The following is a 16,195-nucleotide window of genomic DNA, read 5'->3' as shown; positions in this document are numbered from 1 at the left end:
TAGAAATGATGAAGGAAATGTTACCACTGACCCCACAGAAATAAACTACACACACAAACTAGAAAACCTAGAAAAGATGGATAAATTCCTGGACACATACACCCTCCCAAGACTGAAGCAGGAAGAAACTGATTCCCTGAGCAGACTAATAACAAGCACTGAAATTTAATCAGTAATAAATAATTTACCAACCAAAAAAAAAAAAAGCCCAGGACCTGAATGGATCCACAGCCAAATTCTACCATATGTACAAAAAAAGAGAGCTGGTACCATTCCTACTAAAACTATTTCAAAAAATTGAGGAGAAGGGACTCCTCCCCAACTCATTCTACAATGCCAGTATCATCCTGGTACCAAAATCAGGCAAAGACACAACAAAGAAAGAAAACAGCAGGCCAATATCCTTGATGAACATCGATGCAAAAATCCTCAACAAAATACTTGCAGACTGAATTTAACAGCACATCGAAAAGCTATTCCACCACAACCAAGTAGGCTTCATCCCTGGGATGTGAGGTTGGTTCAACCTACATAACCCAACAAATGTGACTCATCATATAAAGCGAATTAAAGGCAAAAACCACAGGATTATCTCAATAGATGCAGAAAAGACTTTCGGTAGAATTCAATGACACTTCATGTTAAAATCTCTCAATAAACTAGGTATCAAAGTAACATACCTCAAAATAAGAAGAGCCATCTATGGCAAACCCACAACCAACATCATACTGAATGGGTAAAAACTGGAAGCATTTCCCTTGAAAACTGGCACAAGATGAGGATGCCCTCTCTCACCACTCCAATTCAACATAGAACTGAACATCTTAGCTAGAGCAATCAGGCAAGAGAAAACAATAGAGGGCATTCAAATACAAAGAGAAGTCAAACTATCCCTGTTTGTAGATGACATGATTCTATATCTAGAAAAACGCATAATCTCAGCCCCAAATCTTCTACAGATGATAAACAATTTCAGCAAAGTCTCAGGATACAATATCAATGTACAAAAATTACTAGCATTCCTATACACCAACAGCAGCCAAGTTAAAAGCCAAATCTGGAAGGCAATCCTGTTCATAATTGCCACAAAAATAAAATATGTAGGAATATAGCTAACCAGAGAGGTGAAAGATTCCTACAATGAAAACCACAACATTACTCAAAGAAATCAGAAATAACAGAAACAAATGGAAAACATTCCATGCTCATGAATAGGAAGAATCAATATTATTAAAATGGCCATAATGCCCCAAACAATATATAAATTCCATGCTCTTCTATCAAATTACTAATGACATTCTTCATAGAACTAAAAGAAACCTATTTTATAATTCATAAAGAACCATAAAAGAGCTCAGATAGACAAGGCAATCATAAACAAAAAGAGTAAAGCTGGAGGCATCATGTTACCCAACTTCAAACTATACTATGGGGATACACTAACCAAAACAGCATGGTACTGGTACGGAACCAGACACGTAGACCAATGGAAGAGAATAGACAGCCCAGGAAGAAGGCTGCACAACTACAACCATCTGATATTCAACATAGCTGACAAAAACAAAAACAAGCAATGGGGAAAAGACTCCTTATTCAATAAATGGTGCTGAGATAACTGGCTAGTCATATGCAAAAGAGTGAAGCTGGACCCCTTCATCCCATTCAGATTCTTTTGTCCCACCGGGTGATCCCGTGATCTGGTGCTCTCTCCCTTTCCCTAGGAATGGGTCTTCCTGAGAGCCAGACTGCAGTGATTTTTATTGCCCTTCTGGGTCTGGCCATCTACCAGGGCTACTGGGCTCCAGGATGGTGCTGAGAAATGTCTGCAAAAAGTCCTGTGATGTGATCTGTCTTTAGGTCTCCCAGCCATGGATACTAGCAGTGAAAAAAAAAAAAAAAAAAAAAAGATAAATAGGTGGGACTTAATTAAAGAGCTTCTACACTGTAAAAAGAACAGTCAGCAGAGTAAACAGACAACCCACAGAGTGGGAGAAAATTTCACAATCTATACATCCAACAAAGCACTAATATCCAGAATCTACAATGAACTCAAACAAATCAGAAAAAAAAAATCAAAAAGTGGGCTAAGGACATGAATAGACAATTTTCAAGAGAAGATATATAAATGGCCAACAAACGTATGAAAAAAATGCTCAACATCACTAATGATCAGGGAACTGCAAATCAAAACCACAATGCGATACCACCTTACTCCTTCAAGAATGGCCATAATCAAAAAAATAAAAAAAAAATAGATGTTGGCATGAATGTGGTGAAAAGGGAACACTTATACACTGCTGGTGGGAATGTAAACTAGTACAACCACTTTGGAAACGGTGTGGAGATTCCATAAAGAGCTAAAGGTAGAACTACCATTTGATCCAGAAATCCCACTACTGTATATCTACCCATAGGAAAATAAGTCATTATTTGAAGAAGATACTTGCACATGCATGTTTACAGCAGCACAATTCCCAATTGAAAAAATATGAAAGCAGCCCAAAAGCCCATCATTCAATGAGTGGATAAAGAAATTGTGGCATACATATATGATGGAATACTACTCAGCCATAAAAAGGAACGAATTAATGGCATTCGCAGCAACCTGAATGGAAATGGAAAACTATTATTCTAAGTGAAGTAACTCAGGAATGGAACAGCAAACATCGTATGTTCTCACTCATAAGTGGAAGATAAGCTATGAGGATACAAAAATATAAGAATGGTGCAATGGACTTTGGGGACTCGGGGGAAAGGGTGGGAGGGGGGTGAGGGATAAAAGACTACAAATTGGGTTCAGTGAATACTGCTTGGGTGATGGGTGCACCAAAATCTCAGAAATCATCACTAACAAACTTACACATGTAACCAAATACTACCTGTTCCCGAAAAACCTATGGGAAAAAAAGTTAAAAAGGAAGAATAAATAAGACCTAGTGTTTGCTAGCACAAAAGGGTGACTTTGGTCCAAAATAATTTAACTGTAAATTTTGCAATAACTAAAAGAGTATAATTGAATTGTTTGTAACACAAAGGATAAATGCTTGAGGTAATGGACATGCCATTTACCCTGATATGATTATTATGCATTGCATGCATGAATAAAAATATCTCATGTATACCATACACCTATGTACTCAAAAACTTAAATATTAAAACGTAAAATAAAACTATTGTAAAATTAAAGCCTATTAATTTAAAATTTTAAGTCCATGTGGAATTTGAAAACCTAGACATTAATTCCCTTAAAACAATTCTAAGTGCTCTCCATATGTCTTTGTGTACCTGCAGGGAACTAAACCCCAAATATCACTTAACATCCCTTCCCAGTAAATCCAGATATCTTCTGCAAGGAAGCACAGAAGAACAGCAGAAATATTAGCATCTGAGCATCTTTATCCAAAAATCTGAGCTTTGCTTAAAAGGAATGTTTAAATTTCATAATCTGGAGCAAAATTTTTTTTGCCATTCCCCAACCCCTGACTAACATGTGGTTGTTTGTGTAAAATGTCAAATCAGATTTAGACAAAATAAAGACTCTTTTGCCAGAAAAAAATGTTATATCCGAAGACACAAGAACTAGAATAGGTAAGACAGTTTTGAAAGAGAATAAAGTAGAAAGAATCATTCTCTCCAGTTTGAAGATTTTCTATCCAGATACATACAATAGTCACGATTGTGGGGTACTGGTGGAGCGATACACACGAAGATCAAGTAAACACAAAAGAACATCCAGAAACAGACCTACACATATATGGTCAATTGATTTTTGACAAAGGTGAAAAGCCTTTTAATGAATGATAGTCTTTTCAACAAGTGTTGTTGAAAATATTGTCTTCAAGTTTTACAAAGTGTTACTGCAAAAAAAAATACACTTTTACCCCTATCTTGTACCTTATTCAATAATTAATTTCAAATGAATCACAGACCTGGATGAAAAGCCTAAAACTATAAAACTTCTAGAATAAAACATAGCATACAATCTGGGGATCATAGGTTAGACAAGGTTTCTTCAAGTGCATAATCTTAAAAAACAAAAAAATTATAGACCAGATTTCATCAAAATTTAAAATATTTGTTCTGTGAAAGCCTTAGGAGAGTGAAAAGGGAAGCCACAGACTGGATGAAAATATTTCCAAAACAGATATCTGATGAAAGACTTGTTTCCAGAATAAAAACTTTTCCAAAATCAATAATAAGATACAAAAGCAATGTGCAAAAATCACAAGCATTCCTATACACCAACAGTAGACAAGCAGAGAGCCAAATCATGAGTGAACTCCCATTCACAATTGCTATAAAGAGAATAAAATATCTAGGAATACAACTTACAAGAGATGTGAAGGATTTCTTCAAGGAGAACTACAAACCACTGCTCAAGGAAATAAGAGAGAACACAAACAAATGGAAAAACATTCTGTGCTCATGGATAGGAAGAATCAATATAATGAAAATTGTCATACTGCCCAAAGTAATTTATAGATTCAATGCTAGTCCTATCAAGCTACCAGTGACTTTTTTTGCAGAATTAGAAAAAACTACTTTAAATTTAATATGGAATCAAAAAAGAGCCTGTACTGCCAAGACAATCCTAAGCAAAAAGAACAAAGCTGGAGGCATCACGCTACCTAACTTCAAATTATACTACAAGGCTACAGTAACCAAAACAGCATTGTACTGGCACCAAAACAGATATATAGACCAATGGAATGGAACAGAGGCCTCAGAAATAACACCAGATATCTAAAACCATCTGATCTTTGACAAAACCTGACAAAAACAAGTAATGGGGAGAAGATTCCCTATTTAATGAATGGTGCTGGGAAAACTGGCTAGCCATATGCAGAAAACAGAAATTGGCCCCCTTCCTTACACCTTATACAAAAATTAACTCAAGATGGATTAAACACTTAAATGTAAAACCCAAAACCATAAAAACCATAGAAGAAAACCTAGGCAATACCATTTAGGACACAGGCATGGGCAAAGACTTCATGACTAAAACACCAAAAGCAATTGCAACAAAAGCAAAAATTGACAAATGGGACCTAATCAAACTTTAAGTTCTGGGATACAGGTGCAGAACGTGCACTCACTGATGGTGAGAATGTAAAATATTTCAGCCACTTTGGAAAATTTGGGGTATTTCTTATAAAATTAATCATGCCCTTATAATATAATCCAGAAACCCCACTTCTAGGTACTCATTCAAGTGAAATTAAAATGTATGTTTACACAAAAATCCCTTACAGAAATATTCTGTGTGTTTTAAAATAACTTTATTTTAGATTCAGGGAGTACATTTGCAGATTTGTTACATGGGTATGTTGCATGATGCTGAGGTTTGGGATACAAATGGTCTCATTACCCAGGTAGTGAGCATAATACCCAACAGTTAGGTTTTTGACCCTCGCCCCACTCTAGTATCCCTCTATGTCTATTGTTGCCATCTCTGTGTCCATGTGTACCCAATGTTTAACTCCTACTTATAAGTGAGAACATGTGGTATTTGATTTTCTTTTCCTGTGTTATTTCACTTGGGATAATGGCCTCCAGCTGCATCCATGTTGCTGCAAAGGACGTACTTTCACTCTTTTTTATGGCTGTGTAGTATTCCATAGTATATATGTATATTTTCTTTATCCAGTCCACCATTGGTGGGCACCTAGGTGTATTCCATGTCTTCCCCTTCAGAAATATTTTTTTTCCAGTGGATAAATGTTTTTATTTAATAACATTGTTTAATAAAAAACTGCATATTTAACAGAAAAGTTGTTAAAGCTACAAGGTAAAGGCACATTGAAGGAGAATCCTTTTTAAATCCAATTTTCAGGGAATTCACTTTACATGTAAATAAAGCGGAAAATGCAGGAAAATTATTTTGAATTTTTTCATCACTAACAATTTCTGGGAAACAAAGTTCATCCTATTTTCCCATAGAGGACCCATGTTAAAATATGAGATTATATTCCCCTATACTAGGATTCAGCATTCAAATAAATCACTAGTCCAACTTCAAGGTTGTAGAACCCAAAAAAAATAACTATCCTAAAAATATATAATTTAAAATATATAGTTACACTAAATGGGAGTAAACATATGGCACACATTAATTACAAAAGATATTTCATGCACTAGAAAGTGCACCTGTAAGAAAATTAATAAATGACCTAAAACTAAACCATTTAGGATAACAAACATCATTTTACTTGCTATCTTTTAGAATGCTGCTAGGGAAATCGATGGCACTTAAAAAAATGTTGTCCAAATATTTCAACTTTTCTTGGATACGTTTTCCTGAAATAAGTGGAGGCATTTAGTCACCTCAATGCTACAGGTGTTTCTTCAAATAAAACATTTTCAAAAGTAAGAGCTAACTTAATATATGTCTCCTTCATCTTTTCTTACCTTCTCAATTAAACTTGTAGGGGCTTAGCATCAGATGAAAGGTCACTCTGCCTAGCACTTACTGGACTTGCTGTTATCAGAATGCTTTTTCACTCATGAGAAAACTAGAAGGAGCTACCTGGTCACTGGCACAAACTCACAAAGAGCTTATAAAAACTGCTTTTGTCTGCTAAGTTGGTCAAAAGGAATGAGGATAAACTGATACTGGTTATTTACTGAGCAGAACGCTATTCAAAGTCTATTTGGAATGCTATCCTTAAAGGTACTTTCTCTATAAAGAAATATAATTTAGCTAGATGAAATAAATCACAACTGTTTTCACTTCCTTAGGTTGGATTCCTTTAAGCTAGTTTGATGTATGGTAAATGGCTAGGTTAGGGTCATGTGTTAGGTTAACAGGAGGTTTGTGGCTAGCTTATTAACAAGAGTATTTAAAGAAAAAGCTAGTTAAGGGAAGCTGGTTACCAAATATCTAGTAGGACTGTTGGATAAAACCATCTAATCCTTCACTCCAACACATCATGATGGAGATTTTACAATAGCAATCTGGAATCCAAAAGCCTTTCTAATCAGGTTAATGTAGCACTTAAGAGTAGTTGCTCCAGTTCTTATTTAATTAGCGTTATTTTAGGAGTTACTTTGGATTAATCCTTGATATGGTGACTTGGGGAAGACTGGGTGTGGTCTTTGGAACATCCTGTCTATTTAGGCACTGATTATGACTTCCTTGCAGTCTCTGCCTCGCCCGGATTAAGGACTCCAGATACCACTGTTCCTGCTGCAGCTGCTGTTTCCTGTTTTCTAAGTGGCTTTGAGTAGCCGTTAGTTTCTGGGCTTGCTCAATTAGCTGCAGTAATTCCTTCTTGAACTGCTGGTTCTCTCTCTTGATGCCACAGGAGTATTCAAAAATAAACCGCTTTGCTGCCAACTTCAAGGCCTGGGCCTTCATATTAAGCTCTCTTCTTTTTCTCTTTCCCAGTAGCCTCCTGTCTGGCTCGCTCAGTTATTTCTCCAGTAATCTTTTCTCCTGGAGGAGCTGGGCCTGTACTTCCCGTCTTTGCAGCTGTCTCAGCTTGGACTCTTTGTCTCCTCCTGTAATGTCTGTATTTCTTTCTCCTGCTTTTCCTTTAATATAGCAATGTCCCTCATTGCCTGCAACTTCCGCTTCAAACTGGATTGGATATTTTCCTTTTGCAAGAGCGCTGTTTTAAGCACTGAAATTTGTTCTGAACATCTGGAGGCTGATTCTTGTCTTCTTCGTTCAATCTCTCCACTTTTTTGTAAATAGCTGTTCCATACCTTCTCAGGTTGCTTTGTGTACTCTTCAGTTTTGTTAGTCAGGTATTCCAGAAAGAATCTGTTTTCAGCCTGGACAAGTAACTTTTCTCGGTGTAGCTCCCTGGATTCCTCCAGTAGCTGTTCCCGCTGGGTTTGAGCTTGTTTTATAGGCTTGTTCAGATCCGTCATTTCCGCCACTATCTTTTCTTTAAGGCTTGTCTCTACCTTTGTTAGCTTCTCTGGCTTGACAAAATTATTTATTAGACTATGATACGGTGGAAGGAGCCTTCTGGGGCCCTCAGCAAACCTACTCACACCTGGAATCCAAGCATTCATCCTGAAGGTCACGGCAACTGTGTAGTTCACTGAGGGTGACTGCCAAGGAATGAGCGCTAGCATCAGGAACCTGTGTCTGCAACTCGCGGGAACAATGTGCAAGTGCGGAAAGCTCCCGTAGTTTATCCGTTCGGTGCTCAAAGGGTCTCGGTGCTGCCCAGCAACCCTGGAGGCTGCACCCTGCTCCAGTCCGGGCAGGTCCAGCCCTGAACTGTTTAACCGCCTCGGCTACCGAATAAACCCGAGCAGCCGGTCCTCCAGTGGCTCCGCTCCCCGTTCTCTGTGGGCTCAAAATGACAGGCATGCTCCTCGTTTTCTTGCTGTGTGAGCCCTGCCCTCGGGACCCCATCTCTTCTGGCCTTCCTCCAGGGGACAAAAGCCCTCCCAGGCTGCAGAGATCAGCGCCCTTTTCCTAGCTCCCTTCAGCCTTCCTCTCGCTTGCTCAGCGCCCCCACTTCCTCGCCACTGTCACTAGTTGACTCACCAGCCCTGCCCGACGCTAAGAAGATGCCCTGGCAACCGCCGCACCCTTTCACCCGCTCCTTTCTGACGCTTTGGTTCTGTTTTCGTTCGCAGCCCAGAACATCACGGAAGTTTCTCTAGCCATGCCGTGTCTCTATGGTCGGGTGGGCGGGGCCCCAGAAATATTTTGAGTGATTTTATTGATAATCCATAATCACAAAACTGGAAACAATCCAAACTTCCTTCAGTGGCTGCATGGGTAAACAAAGTGTAGTTCCTCTTTATAATGAAAGACTACTCTTTGATAAAAGGTTTAAAAAAATTGATCCCTGGCCCGGTGCGGTGGCTCACGCCTGTAATCCCAGCACTTTGGGAGGCCGAGGCGGGCGGATCACGAGGTTAGGGGATCGAGACCATCTAAAACACAGTGAAACCCCATCTCTACTAAAAATACAAAAACAAAATTAGCTGGGCGTGGTGGTGGGCACCTGTAGTCCCAGCTACTCGGGAGGCTGAGGCGGGAGAATGGCGTGAACCCGGGAGGCAGAGCTTGCAGTGAGTCGAGTTTGTGCCACTGCACTCCAGCCTGGGCAACAGAGCGAGACTCCATCTCAAAAAAAAAAAAAATTGATCCTCATGCTTGAATGAATCTCAAATCCATTATTCTTAGTGAAAGAAGTGAGAGTCAAAAGGCTACTTACTGTATGATTGAATTCATATGACATTTTGGAAAAGCCAAGCCTATAAGCATCAAGAACAGATCAGTGATTTCCAGAGGTTGAGATATGTGAATTTAGTACAATAAGGAGTATGAGGAAATTTTTTCAGGTGATTGAATTGTTCTTTATCTTGATTGATGATGATGGTTAGTGGACTGCATGCTTTACACAAAAATCATAGAACCATACTCCATAAGAGTGAAATTTACTGTATATAAATTAATAATTACTATTAAGATATTCCAACTAAAATCAGCTAATGTATATCACATTAAAAACATAAAAAAGTCTTATGATCATGTCAATAGATGCATAAAAAGTGTGATAAATATCAACAACTACTGAGGAGCAAAAAATGAATTGCTAGAAAATTATAAATGAAAAGAAGTGTCTTTGATCAACACACATTTAAAACATGTGCAGCAGACATCATATTCAGTGGTGAAATGTTATAAATTTCCTTCTGAGATGAGAAATAAGACAAAGAGGTTTGCTATTATCCCCTCTATTCAACATTGTACTTGATGTCTTAGCCAGTACAATTAGACAAGAAAAAGATAGAAAAGGCAGAATTAAAAAAGAAGACAAAAGTATCATTATGTAACTAACCTGCACATTGCACACATGTACCATAAAACCTAAAGTATAATAATAATAAAATAAAAAAAGAAAAAAAAGAAAAAAAGTATCATTATTCATGAACAATATGATTACGTAAGTAGAAAATAGAGGAAAAATCTTCTCTAGACAAACTACTAGAATTAATTAGTGGGTGACTTGGAGTTTATGGTAAGCAAGGCTACTTCAATCCTTTGTTTTCCAGGCCTATGTAATCTACTTATTAGGGATTCAACACAATAGTGGTCATTGATTTAGGGTGTATACTACATTCTGGAGGATTTCATTCTCATAGGATATCATCTTCAATCTGGTTATCACTTTCAAAAAGCTGCACTATTCCTCTATCAGGCTAGCAACTTCTGGGTATTGTAGATATGATAAGACCAGTGCATCTTATGGTGAGACACCCACTGCTGCACTTCCTTTGCTGTAAAATAAGTTTCATAGTCTACGCAATACATGTGGGATCACATGTCAGTGGATCAAACATTCTGTGAGCGCTCAAACAGTGGTATTTGAGGCTCTGTATATAGAAAAATCATATCCATACCCAGGATATGAGTCAGTTTCAGTCAACATGAATTGTGCTTCCAACGCAGAAGGCATTTGATGTAATCAATTTTCCACCTAAACACTGGCTGGTTTCCTTGAGGGATGGTACCCTGTTGGAGACTCAACATTGGTCTCTATTGCTGGCAGGTTGGATTTTTGGTAGAGGCAGTAGCTAAATCAGCTTTGGTAGTGGCACTCCACTATATTTGGACCATGCATAGCCTTCATTCCTGCCACCTTGATTGCTCCATTTATGTTCCCATTGTGTCTGCACTGAGGTTGTCAATGACAAAGGCTAGGCAGTGTCACCTTACCAAATCATTCTGTCTACTTGCTTGTTAGTGCCTTTTAAATGTCAGAGTATTTTTGGTGAGCTTTAATAAGTGATTCAAAAATCTTCACATCTGATGCCCACTCCTGTAGGTCTATCCACATTCTCTTGGGTATATCACATGCCTCTTTCTTGGACTTTCTTGTCCTTGATCTTTCTGTTACACATTGTCAACTCAGACCACTTCTTTTTCCACACAAAATGAATAACTAAGTGTACTACCTGAAGATATGTTCCTTGGAAGAATTTCCCCTGAAATCTGTCTTCTAGACAGAGTGAATGACTCAGTGTGTTCAGGCTCAATGTCATTCTAAGCAGGGCTATTGTACACCAGAAGTACACTTTTGGCTTACATTCCCATACTGAATTAACCCATCTATGAACCAAGCTTGGTATTTTTCCTCACCCCTCAGCCAACCCTAAAGGATACCCTATAACTACCACCACCATAAATAATGTGGCCTCAATGTAGGCTGAGGGAGAGGTGCAAATGCGATAGTGATGCATGACCTGGAAACCTGGTCCATCTACTCGTGCAGCTTACTTGTGCCCTCTGGCCCTGATCATGACCAATTCCAGATGTACCACATCTGCATTTAGGTCCATCAAACTTTACAATCCAGTCTAGGATCTCTTAGAATCTTACTCACATTGGGCAGTTCTGGCTAGATGACAAGATCACTTGATGTTCCATGATGAGATGCTCCATTTCTACTATGGCTCAAAAGCATTTCAAATGGTATATAATTTTCCACTTCAGGTGGCATGACCTTGCACTAAAACATGTGGGGTCTAAATTGTGATTCTGCTATTGGGAATGTGTGATAAATTCAACATGGCATCTTTTCCCACCTCTGGTATCTTGAATACCATAGTGTGTGTTGTGTCATATATCTCAAACAACAAGGCTGCTTACATGGTAGCCTGGTCCTGACACCATAAAAGGTTAAGAGCCTTTTTATGCTCTAAACCCTGTACAAAGTTGGCAGCCTTTCACATCATCATGTGGTGTATTGAGTAGTACAGATGGTCTCCAATTTATGATGCCTTGACTTAACGATTCTTTGACTTTACTATAGTGGAAAGTCCTACGTATTCAGTAGAAATTGTACTTAGATTTTTGGTCTTTTCCTGTGGTAGTGATATGTGGCACAATACTCTCTCAATATTGGGCAGCAGCAGTGAGCCACAGTTCCCAGTCAGCCACACAATAACAAGGATATACAACTGATACTCTAAAGTATACCGTATTGCAAGATGATGTTGCCCAATTGTAGGCTAAGTGTCCTGAGCATGTTTAAGGTAAGCTACGCTAAGCTATGATGTTTGGTAAGTTTGGTGTATTAAATGCATTTTTGACTTACAATATTTTCAACTTATGATGGGTTTATTGGGACATAACCACATCACAAGCTGAGGGGCATCTGTATCCTAAAATATGGAATATGCTGCCTCTAGAACCTCTATTGGGCATTGTTCTCTCTTCTTAGTGGTGAGAGGTATAATGAAATAAGTTTCCTTTTACTTTGAAGGGGTTGTTTTACCATACTGCAGATCACTGGACTCTAAAAAAATTAATAATGTCATGAGCTTAATGTTTATAGAGTTTATCTCCCACTTCCTGGTACTAACATTTCTTTCTAATGCCTTCAAAATACTTGCCACTTATTTACCATCTTGTCTGATTAACATGACATCATTGATATAGTGCACCAATATAATGCTCTGCAAAATATTCAGAAAATTTAGAATTCTTAGAACTACATTAAACAGAATAGATTACCTAACAATGCTTGTGGCAAGAAAATAAATGTAGATGCTCTGTGTTCAACCGAATGCAAACTGCTTCTAATCCTCCTTGATAGGAATGGAAATGAATATATTCACCAGTTCAGTGGCCATATACCTAGTAGCTGAGGCCTTTTTAGTTAGCTCTAGCAAAGATACAAATGACGGTGCAAAGCTAGTATTGAGGCTTATTATTTGCTTGAGTCCACTGTAAACCTGCAGTAAATATCCAGTTATTCTAAGGCCAGACTGATGAATTAAATGAGGACATGATAGTGACTAGTACCCTTACATCCTTAAGGTCTTACAGGAAGGTGCTAATCAGTGCCATTCCATCTGAGTTGTAATATTATTTTTTTATTTACTATTTTGACTGGGTTTTAGTGGAGGAGAGTTTCAGAGACTTCCACTGGATCTTGGGAAATAACTATTGGCTTGGTCTGCGGATCCATCGTAAGTTGAACTTGGCCTAGAACTCCATTTATTACTTGGTTCCCATGCATCCCCACTTCAACTGGGAGTGAGTCAATAATACTGATTTTAGTCTTTGGGTATTAATGTCAACTCAGATTCAATAGGCTTTGACATATTTGGATATTCCCTTTTCCCCAGTGTGCAGTTATCTTAGTAAATGACCATACATACATTTAGAGCAGAGTTTCTCAACCTTAGCACTACTGGATTTGGAGCTGGATAATCTTTGTTTTGAGAGGCTGTCCTATGCATTGTAAAATGTTTAGTAGCATCTCTCGCCTCTATCCACGAGATTCCAGTAGCATCCCCCCATCATGATTATCAAAAATGATCTAAAAACTTACTCATATTCAGTCCTGAAACTGGGCCAGGTATTATGACTTCTTATTGGTCTGATTGTCCTCAGCCCTCTGATTATCCATCTGAGATTTCTCTTGATTATATAGATCAGGGCTCAGAAAACTTTTTATTTAAAAGTCCCCATAGTAAATAGCTTAGATTCACAGGCTATTTTGTCTCTGTCACAACTACTCAGTTCTGCCATTTTAGTGTGAAAGCAGTCATAACCAGTGTGAAAACAAATAGGCATGGTTATGGATGTTAGCAAGATGGCAAAATAGAAGCATTCTACCGTCATCACTCCCCACAGAAGCATCAATTTTGACAAGTACCCACAGATTAGAGCATCTTTGTTGGAGTCTGACAGTCCAGCAGAGAAGTTTCAGCACACTGTTGGAGCAAAAAATTCATGAATAGATGCCTTGAAGAGGGTAAGAACAGTGTTAATTTACCCACATCATCCCTCCTCCAAGGCAACAAAGTTTAGTGCTAAAAGAGACACCCTCAACCTGTGATTTCCCCCATGGAAAAAAGTGAGGATGTAGTGAATGAGCACCTGGCTCCCCCCATTATACAAGATGCTATCAAAGAGGCCCAGTTCTTTCTGAACTCATCCAGATTACTCAAGTGATCTGCACAGCTGAGTGGTTAGGAGAGACCGTGAGCAGGAAAGAGAGGCTGCAGAACCTTAATAACCACTCTACAAACTCAAGCAGAAAGCTTGCGTGAGAACCACTTGAGACAACTTGCCTGTAGACTTCTGCCCCCGCCTCAACTGGGTCATGATCACCCCAGATGCTCTGCATGTCTTTCCATCCCTCTTCCTCCTAGCCAGCTCCCTTAGCATAACCATATGGATGACAAGCGCAAGTGTCTCATGCAGACAGTCAGATTGACTCTGTGGTATTGGGGAAGGCATACTTAAGCATTTTAGGGCAACACCCTTGAGAAGACAAGTGTAAGACCCTCACACCTGGCCTGGCTTTGCAGGACCAAGAAAAGACATTCAATATTAAAAATTCCCTCCTAAGTATTAGTATAAGTACTCATTATCTGAAATTTAAATTTTAACTGGGTGTCCTGTATTTTATCTAACAACACTATCCCTTGTTGCAAGGTAACAAGGCTTTATAACTTTCCTCTGGCATCAACCAGTCATTGGGAGGGAGGGAGACCTGTGGCTAGGCAATTCTCTTCAGCTGAGGGCAATGTCTGGAAAACCTCCAGCCAATAGCCTTTAACCGCCAAATTCCCAGCACCTAGGCGAATGAGTTCCTCAGTTTTGAAGGAAGAGAGAGATGGGAAGCACACTGTTTCCACTTCACCATAGTAGTAAATCTAGCAAACGATGTGCAAGGTGTCTACACAGAAAATTGTAGAATAATTTGGAGACAAAATTCAAAAAACTTAAATAAACAGAGGGATATTACGTGTTCATGGATTGGAAGGCTTGATACTATGAAAATGTCAATCATTCCTAAATGGATCTATAAATCAATGAAAATTGCAGCAGATACTTTTTTGTGGAAAAATGATAACCTAATTCTAAAATGTATTTAGAAATTCAAAGGACCACAAATAGCCAGGAAAATATTAAAGAGGAACAAATTTGGATGAATTAAACTAACCTGATTTTAAATTTTACTATAAAGTTACAATAATCAAGGTTGTGTGGTATTGCCATAAAGATAGACAAATGGATCAATCGAGCAGATGGAGAGTATCCACACTATTGGAGCACTGTTTTATGACAAAGGTGGCATTGAGTCAAGCGTAGTTATTTTCAATAAATGGTGTGAGATAATTCGGTTATCTATATTGAGTACAAAAATTTGACCTCTATCACAATATAGACACAAAAATCACTTCTAGATATATTTTGATCTAAATGTGAAAGGTAATATAGTAAAGCTTCTAAAAGATAATATGAGAATATCTTCATGAAATTTAGGGTAGGCAAACATTTTTCACACTCAAAAAACTCAAAAACATTAGCAATAAAGGAAGTGATTGATAAATTTCCTAATTTATATTAGGAAGAGTATGCATCAACAGTCAACATTAAACTACTCATCAATAAAAAGAAACAAACTACTGATAAAACATGGATGAATCTAAAAAACTTTATGTTGAGCAAAGAACAAAGAAAAGAATAAAGAAACAAAACATACCATATAATTCCTTTGATGTGAATCTCTAGAAAAGACAGATCTAATGTATAGCAACAGAAAGTAGACCATTGTTGGCCTGAAGCTAGGAGTGGGGCATTGAGATTGACTGAGGAGGCAAGAGATAATTTTTTGAAGTGTTAAAAATGTTCTATACCTTGATTGTGGTGGTATATATATATATATTTCAAAATTCACTGAGCACTATAGTTAAAATGGGTACATTTTATTATATGTATTCCATTGTACTTGTTGTATATAAGTTAAACTTCAATAAATTGGACTTTTTAAAAAGATACTATTAAGAGAGCAAAGAAACAAGCCACAAAGTGAGGAACAGTATTTGTAACACATATAACTTTCATAGCTCATTTCTAGGTTATATAGAGAATTCCTACAAATCAATATGAAAAAGATGAACACTCAAAAGAAAACTAACAAGCGACTAGAGAAAAACATCACAAAGGAAATTAAAAGGTGCAAGTGACAATGTTCTTCACAGAGAAATTCAAGTTAAATCACAATGAGTTACCACTACATGCCTATGAAGATGGCCAAAACAATAACAACAGCAGATGATGATACCAAGTGTTCGTGGTACTCTCATACACTACTGGTGGGAGTGTAAATTGGTAAAACACATTAGGAGACTGGCAATGTGTGCTAAAGTTGAATGTATACATACATACATGGCTCACCTATTCTACTTCTAGGTATAT

At 38.0% G+C, this 16,195-nt stretch overlaps 1 pseudogene; it reads right to left on the bottom strand.

Annotated features, from left to right (window-relative positions):
* Positions 1–5,098: 5,098 nt before the first annotated feature.
* LOC100437880 (coiled-coil domain-containing protein 121-like) lies at positions 5,099–8,771 on the bottom strand (annotated as a pseudogene).
* Between the last annotated feature and the right edge of the window lie 7,424 nt (positions 8,772–16,195).

Source organism: Pongo abelii, chromosome X (assembly GCF_028885655.2).
Source record: "Pongo abelii isolate AG06213 chromosome X, NHGRI_mPonAbe1-v2.0_pri, whole genome shotgun sequence".
In the NCBI taxonomy this organism is placed as follows: Eukaryota; Metazoa; Chordata; class Mammalia; order Primates; family Hominidae; genus Pongo; species Pongo abelii.
This window is presented reverse-complemented; position numbering and strand designations above follow the sequence as displayed.